Source organism: Acinonyx jubatus, chromosome B2, assembly GCF_027475565.1.
Source record: "Acinonyx jubatus isolate Ajub_Pintada_27869175 chromosome B2, VMU_Ajub_asm_v1.0, whole genome shotgun sequence".
In the NCBI taxonomy this organism is placed as follows: Eukaryota; Metazoa; Chordata; class Mammalia; order Carnivora; family Felidae; genus Acinonyx; species Acinonyx jubatus.
In genome coordinates, this window is record NC_069385.1 from 17,341,314 (window position 1) to 17,353,735 (window position 12,422).

A 12,422-nucleotide genomic window follows, 5' to 3' on the forward strand; every position below is an offset into this window, starting at 1 on the left:
TCCGCAGTGTAATTTCATCCAAATATACCGCTTTAAACAGAGGCATTTGTATCTCCAATGTCAAGGGAGCGCTCTCCCTTGAGTTCCACACTAATCTAGCCAATTACCTGCCTGACATCTCCTTCTGGACATCTAAAGCTCACTTCAAACTTACTATGTCCAAAAGGAAACTCTTAATTTCCCCCCTTTCAAGCCAATCCTTTCGCAGTCTTTTTCATCTCAGTAAATGGTGCCATCATTCATCCAGTTGATCCTTCTTTCAGATCCCAGATCTAATCCATCATCAAGTCTTGTTGGCTGGATCTGTAAAATAATATTCTGAATCTGACCACTTTCTCCCACCTCTGTTACTGCTCTTGTCCAAGCCACCACTGTAATTCACGCAGACTGCCACTGCAAAGGTCTCTTCCTGTTTCGTCCCTTGCCTTCATTTTCTGTTCCCCCTCTGCCCTCATTCTATCGAGGGATCTTTGTGAAAAGTAAACCAGAGCAAAATCCCCTGCTCAGTCCTACAACACGAGGCCCATGGCTAACTACCACCCCTCAGACTTCACCTTCTACCATTCTAGTCCCCTCGGTTCTGGTTAGTTCTCGAAAAAGCCACTCTTTCCTCCCTTATGGCTTTTGCACCACTGCTCCTTCTGCCTGGAACATTTTACCCTCAGATACTTGCATGGCCCCCTTTCTTAATTCATTAACATCTCTGATGGAATGTCACTTCCTCAGAGACAGTAGCTTCCTTGACCAATCTCCCAAGAATAAAGCCACAAGTCTCCTCACATCCTACTTTTCTTCATAGCGTGTCAATACCTGATATGTATGTATTTATTTATTTTCCATCTATCTGCAAAATGGTAACTCCACAGGATCAAAAACTTTGAAATTCACTGCTATACCCACCTCAGGACCTAGGTCAAACATGCAACATTTGCTGCATGAAATGAAAGTTTTACTGTATGGTTTCTTCACATTACTTTGCTTCTAAAACACTTTTCAAATGATCTAGATGTGGAAATTTTTGCACAATTTGAGGGAGAGGCAAATAAATGAATTTTCAGTCTAATTCAGGACCACCTTTATTAGAAGAGGATGAATCATGAAAATAAATTTCAACTTATCCCATTATTAAAACATAAAGTTCCCAAATTCTTTGAAAAAGTCTTATCACACTTGCTTTTCTAATAAAGACCATCAAGTACACAAACAGCAAAATTGTTCATATGTACAACTGTATTTCAGGGATTTCATTTCCTGTAATGGCTGAATGGCTCCTACTAGCTCATTTCTCTCATAAACACTATAAACACTAGACAAAGTATAAAAACAACTACATGAAAGCAGAAGGCATAACCAGTAATAGAGATGGTGGGGAGGAGGAGGAGTCAGTGCTTCGAAAGTTAACAGCATGGGGTGATTTTCCATTTTTTTTAGTGGCGTTTAGCCAGAGAGCAGGCCTCAGCTGGTTCGGGTGGCTAAAACCTAGACAGAAAACCTACAGCCGTACCAGCTTAATGAACCAAAGGGTAGACTCTGGCATACCCACAACAGCTGAAAACCTAGTAAGTAAATCACAGCAAGGAGAGAAGCACCAAATCCTATGTATAAATTCTGCACACATCTCTGATCCCCACACTACACATATGTGAGATTCCAAGCAGCCCAGCCAAAGCTAAAATAACTGAGATTTCAGAGTTTGAAGCTGGGAGTTCAGCCAAGTTAACTGCCTCCTAAAGCAAGCAAGCAAGGAAGGAAACCAACCAAAAATCAATACTCACTACTGAAGGCACACAATAGAATCCAGAGTCTCTACATGCCATTCATAAGAAACAGGAAAAACTGACCCATACTCAAGAGAAAGGGCAACCAAGGGAGACCAAGCCCAAGACGACCCAGGTGCTAGAATTAGCACATAAGGATTTTAAAGGAGCTATTTTAACTATGCTTAAAGATGTAAGGACACACATGCTTGGATTTCAGCAAAAAACCACTCCCCTGAAACCCCAAAAAACCAAAAAGCCAGAAACTATAGTCTTTTAAAAAAGAGAACCAAACATAACTTCAAAAAGTGAAAAATAAATGTCTGAGATAAATTCACTGGGTGGATTCCCCATATATTGGAAATGACAGAATAGTCGGTAAACTCGAAGACAAAGCAATAGAAATTATTCACACCCAAGGGATGGAGGATAAAAAAATGACTGAGGGTGGGATGGGGTCAGGTAGGTGAGGGTAGGAAGAGAACCTAAGGGTAAATATCAAAAAGTCTAAGGTACTTGTAATTGGAGATCCAGAAGGATAAAGGAGAGAGAATGGGGTAGAAAAAACTATTTGAAGAGTAGTGGCTAAAGATTTCCCCAAGTTAGTTAAGACTTTGGTCACCTCAGACATGTGTGGCTGCTATTGGTCAGGGGTCATCCCACACAGCAGGCAGAAGATGGTGGCTGCAACACCATCCAGAAGATGATGGCTGGAGTCCATCAACTCTAGGCTCCAACTCCTCATGAAAAGTGGGAAGTCCTTGCTGGGGTTGGAGCAGACTCTAAAAATGACCAGACAAGGCAAGGCAAAACTAGCCAATCGGCCAACAGCTGCCCAGCCTTGAAGAAATCTGAAACAGTACTATGTCACATTGGCCGAAACTCGTGTCCATCTCTGCAGTGGCAATACTACTGAATTGGGCACAGCATGTGGAAAATTCTGCACAGGATGCCCTGACCCAGGTGATTCTGATATCACTAGAAGCCTGTTAGAACAGACTGGTGAAAAGTATGCAGAAGTTGTCTTTAATAAAACTGGCCAGAGCTTGTTTTAAACAACAACAACAACAACAACAACAACAACAACAACAACAACAGCAGCAGCAGCAGCAAAAAAGATCTTACTTAAGAATATCAAAGCCTAAACAGGAAAAGCCAAGGAAGACCACGCACAGGTATAAGTGTCAAACTGCTAAAAATCAAAGACAAAGAAAATGTTGAAAGCAGCAAAAGAAATGACACAAAGGGGAACAGTTCTAATAATGCTGACTTGTCATCAGAAACTGTGGACGCCAGAAAATAGTCAAATGACATAATTTAAGTGTTGCAAGAAAAAACATCAACCCACTTTCTATATCCAGCAAAAGTAAACCTTAAGAACAAAGCAAGATAACTATTTTTAATGTAGCCTTTGGCGGTGAGCAAATAAATTTTACAACTAAACACATTATTGAAACAAACCAATGTTAGATTCTGTATGAACTATAACGCAGCTAACTATGGGCATTTATGAGGCAACTGGATACATAGAATATTGAAAACCAGACAATCATTTAGTCTAATTAGCCACGACCCACACACTTGAGTGTCTAGAATGTGCAGATACAAGTACTAGTCAATGCCCTTGCTCTCCAGGTCACGGAAATTCTTGGATTAGAGGCACATCAACACAAGTTTGTAATTTAGGTAGCTATTCGAACTTGGGCACTATTTTACCTTCTGTCTGCTTCCTGCTGCCACCTCAGCCTAGCCTGTTGCTATCACATTGGTTTCGTCTCTTTCACATTCAAAAAAGGATTAGAAAGGAGCACTGTGCATAAGGAAAAATTGTAGAGAGCAGAGAGCAAGAAGAAGGTAGGCTCCAAGTCATGATGTGTCTTGCAGGTCATTAAAACTTGGAAGTTTTATCTTCTGAGTAATGGGAAGTCACTGAAGATTTAAGCTCAGAGGCAGGGAAGGGGACATGATCAAAAAATCATGTATGTATGAAGAATAGCTACAGAATGGAGAAAAGGGCAAAATATATGAGCAACTCAGTTTGAAAACTACTGTTGTAGTCTAGCTGGCAAAGGTTAATAGCTTGTAACTACAGAAACAGCAATGGAGGCTGAGTAAAAGGAAAAACTGAAAGGATATTTAGGAAGGAAAAATGAATAGAACTTGTTGATGGATTAAATATTGGGGTGAAGAAGTCGGTGTCAACACTGGTTTCTGATCTGCTCAACTGGATGGTGGTCCCATCTACAAATGATAGAACAGGCCCAAGAAAACAAAGGGGTAGATTACGGGTTTGGTTTTGAACATGCCAAGTCTGGGGCACTTTTAAAACATCAAAATAGATGTATCACAGAGGGAGTAAGGATATATGGGTCTAGGCTGTACACGAGTGCTACCTAAGTGGTATTAACTGGGCTGTATGTGTTTAAAGGGCTCTCTGGGCTGAGGGAGAGAGTGGGAGGCCATAGACTCATGGCTACTTTCGAAGTTTAAGAATATAAAAAAAGAATGAAATCTTGCCATTTGCAACAACATGGATGGTCTAGAGGGACAATACTAAGTGAAATAAGTCAGTTAGAGAAAGACAAACACCAAATGATTTCACTCATATGTTTAAATTAAGAAACAAAACAAAACGGGCAAAGAAAAAAGAAAGAAACCAAAAACCAGACTCTTAATTATAGAGACCAAACTGATGGTTGCCGGAGGGAAGGTGGGCGGAGGGACCAGTGAAATATGCTTATTGTGAGGAGGCCTAAGTCATGTGCAGAACTGCTGAGCCACTATATTGTACACCTGAGACTAATGTAACTGCATGTTAACTAAACTGGAATTAACATTTTTAAAAAAGAAGGTTAAAAAAGTATGAAGCAAAACAACCAAATCTGAGGCAGATTCTGGAGATACTCATCTGTCTGGCTAGAAGAAAGGAGGGACAGTAGGATTAGGAAGAAGTAGTTTGGGGTGGGGGGTAGTTACAGGAGATGAGAAAGGCCTTGAGATATAAGAACACTAAAGTTTTAACATTATGTAAACTATCATTTATCTTTGCCCTATTCTTGCATGGTTGAATTTTACTGAAACACATTTAATTATAGTTCATGTTGAGTATCAGAAAGAAATGGAATGAAATATATAAAACTAAAATTTACTTCTCGATTGCATTAGGATTCTCTTTTAGCTTATAGGACAAGAAGGTAAGGAGGTCTTCCCATTTTAACATATATACCATCCTAAAATTTAGTTCTGGTTAATAACCTTAAGAGATGATAATTTTTTCTGTAAACAATGTAATCTTGAGTGGGAGAGGACCCCATGAAATTATCTTGCGAAAGTATATAATTTCAGAGGTTAGAGAAAAGCCTGTTGTCCAATAGACTCCTTGCTAGACTTCTCCTTTCACCTGTGTAATTTCACTTCTTAAAACTGACCCTTGACAACAAAATTCTTTACAAAAGTACTGTTATTCTCAAAGTGGAAAGACTACGTTGTTCACTGTTGTGTCCTAAATACTTAGAAAGTGTGTGCTAAGTAGTAGATGCTCAGTAAATATTTGCTGCAATAAATCTCTACATATCAGAAAATGCCTAGATTTATTTTTTTAAATAATTTTATTTATTAAGTAGGCTCCATGCCCAACGTGGGGCTTGAACTCACGACCCCAAGATCAAGAGTTGCAGGCTCTATGGACTGAGCCAGCGTGCCAGAAAATGCTTGGATTTTGAAGACTAGTATAAAAAGTGGTCTCTATCTATCCAAACAAGCGTTTCCCTTACCCTCAGCTTTAAGTCGGTGCTGCTTAGTACTTATTTTGAAACTGCAAATTTGTTCCAATGCAATTGAAATAATAGGGAACAATTTGAGCGTTAGTTACCAGATAGAAATACTAGTTGGATGCGGAAAACCACGCTCAACTGAAACAAGCTGCATGTGAATACACAAAATGTAACACACCTCAAACATCCGCCAGCTGCCTCAGCTGGCCTATCAGCATGCGGCCCCAGCTAGCCATATCTTGTGTTACAACTTTCCTTCTGATTTCAGAAAACCCTTCTTTGACCACTTCAGGATACCAAATTGCCACATCTATGCTCACTTCCATAAGCCAACTTCAGATCTTTTTCAAAGTACCGTATTTGTTTGTACGTTATAGGAGTACATATTTCTTAGTTATTTAACATGGGTAAAACTACACTGTCATTTTTTAAGGATCCTATCTTTTTTAAAATGTTCTCTGATAAAGTTTTTGAGTGTTGTATCTGGAACTCCACTTTTTCCATAAACCCTGTGGCTTTTCTTTTTCATGATTTGCATAGCATGGTGATTTTTAGAAACACAGATGTTAAATTTTAACAGAACTGTCTGAACTGCAAAGCCCCTCTGACCTTAACAACTGTGAACAGTAACTTCCCCAGGATTACTACTGGGAAGGCAGAATGTTTTAACTTATCTATTTGGTTGTCAAAATGATGTTAATAGTTTCTTATAACTGATTATAATTTGTGTCTTTTCTGTGGATTGGCTGACATTACCAGACTGTGCAGGGAGTTATTCTTAAAGAGTATCATAGAACGAAGCATTGATATACAGTAAGAGTAGCTGAATGGTGCTACCATTTTTGAAATTAAAGTTAAAGCAAATTTTGAAACCTTTAGCCCCAATAAGATTTCAGAATTAAACCTTAAAAATAAAGAAATCTATTCCATGCCTAATCATACACACACTATTCTAAATACCTTTTACTTTACTCATGCATTATCTAAGTATCTCATCAAATGCCAGTTAGGTAACAGTTGATGTACTTCACATTTGATTAACCTCAAAAGAATTTACAAATGTCATTAATTAAACATAAAAACTTTCAAAAAAATTTTAACAGCAAATTATTGGAGTTATATTTCTTGGAGCATGATATGACAACTTTACTAAGGCAAAGCAAACTCCTTCCCCGCCCCCCCCCCCCATCCACCCTCCACCAATCTATAATATCAAGTTATTTTCCTAAGAGTTAAAAAATGCAAGAATTGTAGCCATGTAATCAAAATCTAAAATTCAAATACTATCACTGTTTAAGAATCATAATCCCTCTTTAGCATAAATTTTAGCATGAAAGAATTGTAATACTGAAACACTTTACATAGATAGCTAGTTATTTGCAAAAGTAACAGTAAACATACCAAATCAGTCATCTAAATGCTACATGAAGTTAGCTATCATGTTCAGCTTTTATGTTATTTAAAAGCTTGAAAGGGGCAAGGGACTGATAGCAGAAAATGGATTTCTCAACTTTATAACACTGCAATAATTTACTTTGTAAAAGAAAAGGTTAACACTAATGGCTGAAGTACATAATGATCTATACTTCCTTCTCTAAACAAGAAAACTTCCCGACTTTTTCATTTACTACATTGCCTCAAGTCCATGAATGTTGGCCATTCCTTATGGATAAAAGTCTTACCAGTTTTAAGTTCTTCTAAAGGAATGTGCAAGTCAGCCACACTTGGCAATTTATGTACTGTGGTTTTGTGGTGAGTGCTACCATTTTCTAAGGATCAAGAAAAGTGCAATAAATCTAAGACAGAATGGTTATAATTCATCAAAACATATTATATAACTAACTACCTTGTGTGTATTTTCCAATTCATATCTCACTATTTTTTTCCAATACATTAGGGCTTTAAGATGGAGACAAAGTTATTTTTCAGTGCTCCCTTTTCCCTGTAATTTTTGGATAATCCGTCCTGTGCATAAATATCTTGGAAAGAGAACATGATATAAATAAATGATATGACAAGAAGCTCCTATTATGGGTAAAAGGGAAAAAGAGAGGATAAAAGAAAATGAAAGCACTTGGAAGTACCAGTTTGCATCTTGTATCAACCATCAACATTTAGAACAAACCAATGAACTCCGTGGCATGTGAAAATTATAATAATCTGGTTAAAATATTAATCTAAAATGGCATCTTTATATGCAGATTAAGAGAAAGTTATGAGAAGTTTTATCAACTGATCCCTGTGCAGTTCTAATCACTCGCTTGGCCCCATGCTTTCTTTTTGTTCATCTCATATAATTTTGCCCATCTTCCTTCTAATGTCATGGCCCTCAGCTGACTTCTCCCCAAAGTGGACTTCTGGCTGCCTGGTAGATGTATGCATGTGTGTGTGTTATAGCACAGGGCACAGGTCGATTATGTTCATGAGACAGACACAGTGTAAATGGACAGTTATTAGTCTTTTCTTCAATTTTAATTTTTTTCATGTTTATTTAATTTTGGGGGTAGAGAGAGAGAAGGAGAGAGAGAATGAGCAGGGGAGGGGCAGAGAGAGAGGGAGACATAATCTGAAGCAGGCTCCAGGCTCTGAGCTGTCAGCAGAGAGCCTGACATGGGGCTTGAACCCACGAACTGTGAGATCATGACCTGAGCCGAAGTCAGGGGGCTGAACCGACTGAGCCACCCAGGCTCCCTATTAGTGCTTTCGTAATAACTACTAAAATGTTTTAATATCTAACGAAAAGTTAAATTGGCAATTTGAAAATTATACACATACACTTGATTGGTAATACAACTGTGGTTAATAGAGACTGCTAAGCCTGCTAATGGAGAAAATATATACAAATCTACATGTGAAGACCAATATTTAAATAAAGTATTTCATTACTAGATTATTCAGAACCTGAAAAGGAAATCACAGAGAGTTCAAAAGAGCAGAGTTAAAATTGGTAAGGCAATATTAAATGAATCAAGTTTCTAAAATACAACACCATGCTGTAATTTTGTTTAGTATGTGCCAGTTTCAATCTAACACTATGAAACTGTTGTATATAGTTGGCTATTTGTCTTGTTATAGTTATGGTGAATGAATTTTTTATTAGATGGTCAAGAATAATCTCAGAACTCTACAGAAACTTTTATCAGCAAATTTATTATATACAAATCTATTTCACAAATCTCTAAATTAGATACCCTTAGAGAATATTCAATTTAATATTTTTAGTTGTATAACATAATCAAATAAAGAAACAGAAATCACATCCTACAAATACCTATCCATAAATCTGCAGCAAAGGCTTTCCTAATTAAGTAGGAAATCTGAACTGTAAAAATATATTAAAGTGATCTTCTACTTAACATTTTTATTTATGACACAACCCATTTTCTAATTTATTATTTTTATATTTTTTAATATGTACATTTTTCATATGTAGTTTTTCATATGTATATATATATGTATATATGTGTGTGTGTGTGTGTGTGTGTATATATATATATATATCAAACTTTGTTGAGTGCCTGATACTTACTCTACACCATAGTGGGTGCTGAAAGTATTAAAATTAATAAAAGCACAGTTGCTTATGTTCAAGAAATTTACATTTTAGGGGTGCCTGGGTGGCTCAGTCGGTTAAGCCTCCGACTTTGGCTCAGATCATGATCTCATGGCCCGTGAGTTTGAACCCTGCATCAGGCTCTGTGCTGACAGCTCAGAGCCTGGAGCCTGCTTCAGACCCTGTGTCCCCCCTTTTCTGCCCCTCCCCTGCTCATACTCTGTCAATCTCCCTCTCTCAAAAATAAATAAACATTAAAAAATTTTTTTAATTTACATTTTAGTAGGGGAAAACAAACATTCAACAAATAAATGTAATAATGGATACAGATATAATATGCAGTAAACAGCAGAAATGAAGGAGGGACCAGCCAATTCTAGGAGAAAGGGAGGATTGAAGGAAAGGATTCATTAAACAAGGGGACACCTACGCTGGGTCTTGAAAGATAAAATGTGTTCTCTTGGACAGGCGAGAGGGAAAGAGTAACTCAGGCATAGGTAGTTGCCTAGGGAAAGACCTAACGGGGTGAAGCAGCGTGGCAAGTTCAGGAAACCGTAAGGAGCTGGCTAATGCTGACCTGTGGGGGGTGAGACTCACAAGGAGACAGCGTGACAAAAGACGAGGCTGAAGAAGTGGGGTAAGGAGGGGCACATCACAGAAGATTTTCATTGCTCTCTGCATCATGCATGCTGCCTCCCACAAGTCAGCAAAAACATGCCTCTCACCTTCTCCGTTCAGGTCATTTATCTCTGAAGCTCCAGGCCCCGCCACAAGATGTACCACTATGCCCCAGCACACAGCAACAAGTACTCTGTGCCATTTACAGGTGTATAAGCTGCAGTGAAGGTCAAGGGAAGAAGTGCCTAAAACTTAGGAACTGAAGAAAGGCAGGAAAAATGTCACAAAGAATGTCGTGCTTGAGCTTAGGAATTACAGAGGAATAATAAAGGTCTCGCAGGAAGGATATCCCTGACAACTGTTTGTGTTGAGGGAAAGGCCACGAAAGAACATGATAAATTAGAAGAATTACAGCTGAGTAGAGTAGAAAAATGAGTGAAGTTTGAAAAGGTGGGAAAGTTTCAGTGAAAAATGTACAGATTCCAGATAATGTAGAAAATACATCTGAGAAAATTCTACGGGCCTGAACGACTTTTTGGCTCACCTTCATTTCTAGGATCCACTCTATAAACATTGCGACTATAAGCCAGGCGATGTGCTTTAAATATGCAAAGATAAGTAAAATATAGTCCCTGCTTTTGAGAAGATTATAATCTAGCAGAATTCAGATTTATATTGGGACTTCTTATCAGCACATGTCTATTATCTCACCTTATCCTCCCCACATGTGAGGCACAGAGGACAACTGTTATATTCCTTTTAACTGAGGAGCATCATGGAGAGAGACACTGAGACATCTATACACACACTTCCCACCAAGTTAGTCTGCAAGGCCGGCCGTGCACAACTGTGGTGTCAACCCCCACTGCGACTGCAGTCAGCTGTGAGGCAGGCTGAATGAAGTCTGTTGCAGATAATAAAGTACCAGAGGTCTCTTTATATACATTAGAGCATCTCATCTAGAGACAAACACATGTGTTTCAAGAGGAGCAGAAAGTCACCTCCTTAGTGTGTATTACTAAAAACAACTGCTATTGGGAAGTGAGTAAGTAAATTACTGTATAGCAACACTAATGAATACCAGGTAGCTGTGTGTGTGTGTGTGTGTGTGTGTGTGTGTGTGTGTTTTGGTGGAATAAGATATCTAAATAATTAAATGGAAAGAGAAGATTTTAATGAATGAAAAAAGTAAGAGGCAGAATCTGTGTATTTAAAAAAGGGATACAGAAATGTATTTTAAAAAGATATTTTGCATGTATCTACAGGAAAGACTCTGAAAGAATATACACTTATTTTGGAGATGAAGCGAGGCCAGGTAAAAGGTTACATGGATGGAAGATGGTCCATCAGTATTTGTATTCTGATACTTGAGCAGGAGAGTAAGAGTAGAATAATTTGAAAATACCTATACTTAGCCAACTATATGTACTTTAAGATAACTTAAAGCCTATGTTATCTATGCTGAGACTGTTACTGTTATAGTTAACAGTTACAACAATTAACAATCTTCCAGATGTTTGACAAGATGAGATCTACAGTTACATTTTGATTTAAACGTTACATGCAGGCTATATGTTTAGGTGCACGACTAGCTCTATGCTCAGTCCTGTTAAAACAAAAAAGCCAGGTCCCTTTGATTTTCAACCAAAGGCTAACTCAACGTGAACTAATGCTGAGTTACTCTCAAACGGAGTAAGAAATATTCATCCACCAAAGAGATGGTTTAATTGTTTAAAAGAGGTAGGGGGTTGTAGAAAAAGAGGTTTAATGTTACTATCTTAAGCCTAAGAGTCCCTCAATAAACACAATACTTTATAGAAAGTTATAACACATAAAGGTGGGCAAGAACACTTTTCTCTAAGTTTACAGTATAAACGCTATGGTTCAGCATTACTGGTTCACCATTATTATGGGCCAGGTCCTATGCTAAATGCCTAACATGTATCATTTCAGTTACTTTGCACATTCCTGTAGTAAGGATTAAATGAGAAACTGCAGGAAAAACTCTTCACACGTTTGGCACATATAACAATAAGTGTCCTTAATGAGGTACCACTACTGTTAAAATCTAACTTCATCAAGCCAATTACTCTAATACAGTTAGCTTTTCAAAAGACTCACGGACTTAAGTGCACCTAGGCTAAGAAATCTTCAGTGGATACCCATTCCCTGCTACTGAATTAAGTCCAAAAACTTTCACCTGACATTCAAAAGTATGACACAGCTCCGTCTTCTATCACATCCTGTACTCCACTGTTCTCTAGGCACACCGGACTGCTCACAATTTCTAGAACATGTTATACACTTAAAAATAATTTTTTTTTTTACTTCTTAAAGAAGTAAATAATATTTAAAATGTTTACTTATTTTTGAGAGAGTGCAAGTGGGGGAAAGACAGAGAGAGGGGGACAGAGGATCTGAAGAGGGCTTTGTGCTGATGGCAGCAAGCCTGATGTGGGGCTCGAACTCACCAACTGTGAGATCATGACCTGAGCCGAAGTCGGAAGCTCAACAGACTGAGCCACTCAGGTGCCCCTATATACTTTCATTTCTATAACTTAGATTTCTAAGGTTTCTAGATTCTTGCCATTCTCTCCAAAGACTTTCATCTATCCCTCAAGGCTTAGTAGAAATGTTACCTTCCCCACAAAGTTGATTCTATCTGGTACTCTCCCGTATACTGTTAGCACTCCTATAACGGTACTTTCTTTGGTATCACTT

At 38.1% G+C, this 12,422-nt stretch overlaps 1 protein-coding gene, 1 long non-coding RNA gene and 1 pseudogene across 9 annotated transcripts in view; 2 read left to right on the top strand and 1 right to left on the bottom strand.

Annotated features, from left to right (window-relative positions):
• The window catches only part of TAB2 (TGF-beta activated kinase 1 (MAP3K7) binding protein 2), a 90,885-nt gene that overhangs the window by 49,630 nt on the left and 28,833 nt on the right, over positions 1–12,422 (bottom strand). The window contains exon 1 of one of the 6 annotated variants that reach the window (XM_053222121.1): positions 155–303. The exons of the other annotated variants lie outside the window; for them this stretch is intronic. The gene's annotated coding sequence lies outside the window, so the exon portion shown is untranslated. Of the gene's footprint in view, positions 1–154; positions 304–12,422 lie in introns of those variants that run through there. 6 annotated transcript variants of the gene reach the window in all.
• Positions 1–12,422, top strand: part of LOC113598637 (uncharacterized) — a 39,297-nt gene that overhangs the window by 25,058 nt on the left and 1,817 nt on the right. The gene's annotated exons all lie outside the window — the stretch shown is intronic.
• LOC128315480 (60S ribosomal protein L30-like) lies at positions 2,435–3,063 on the top strand (annotated as a pseudogene).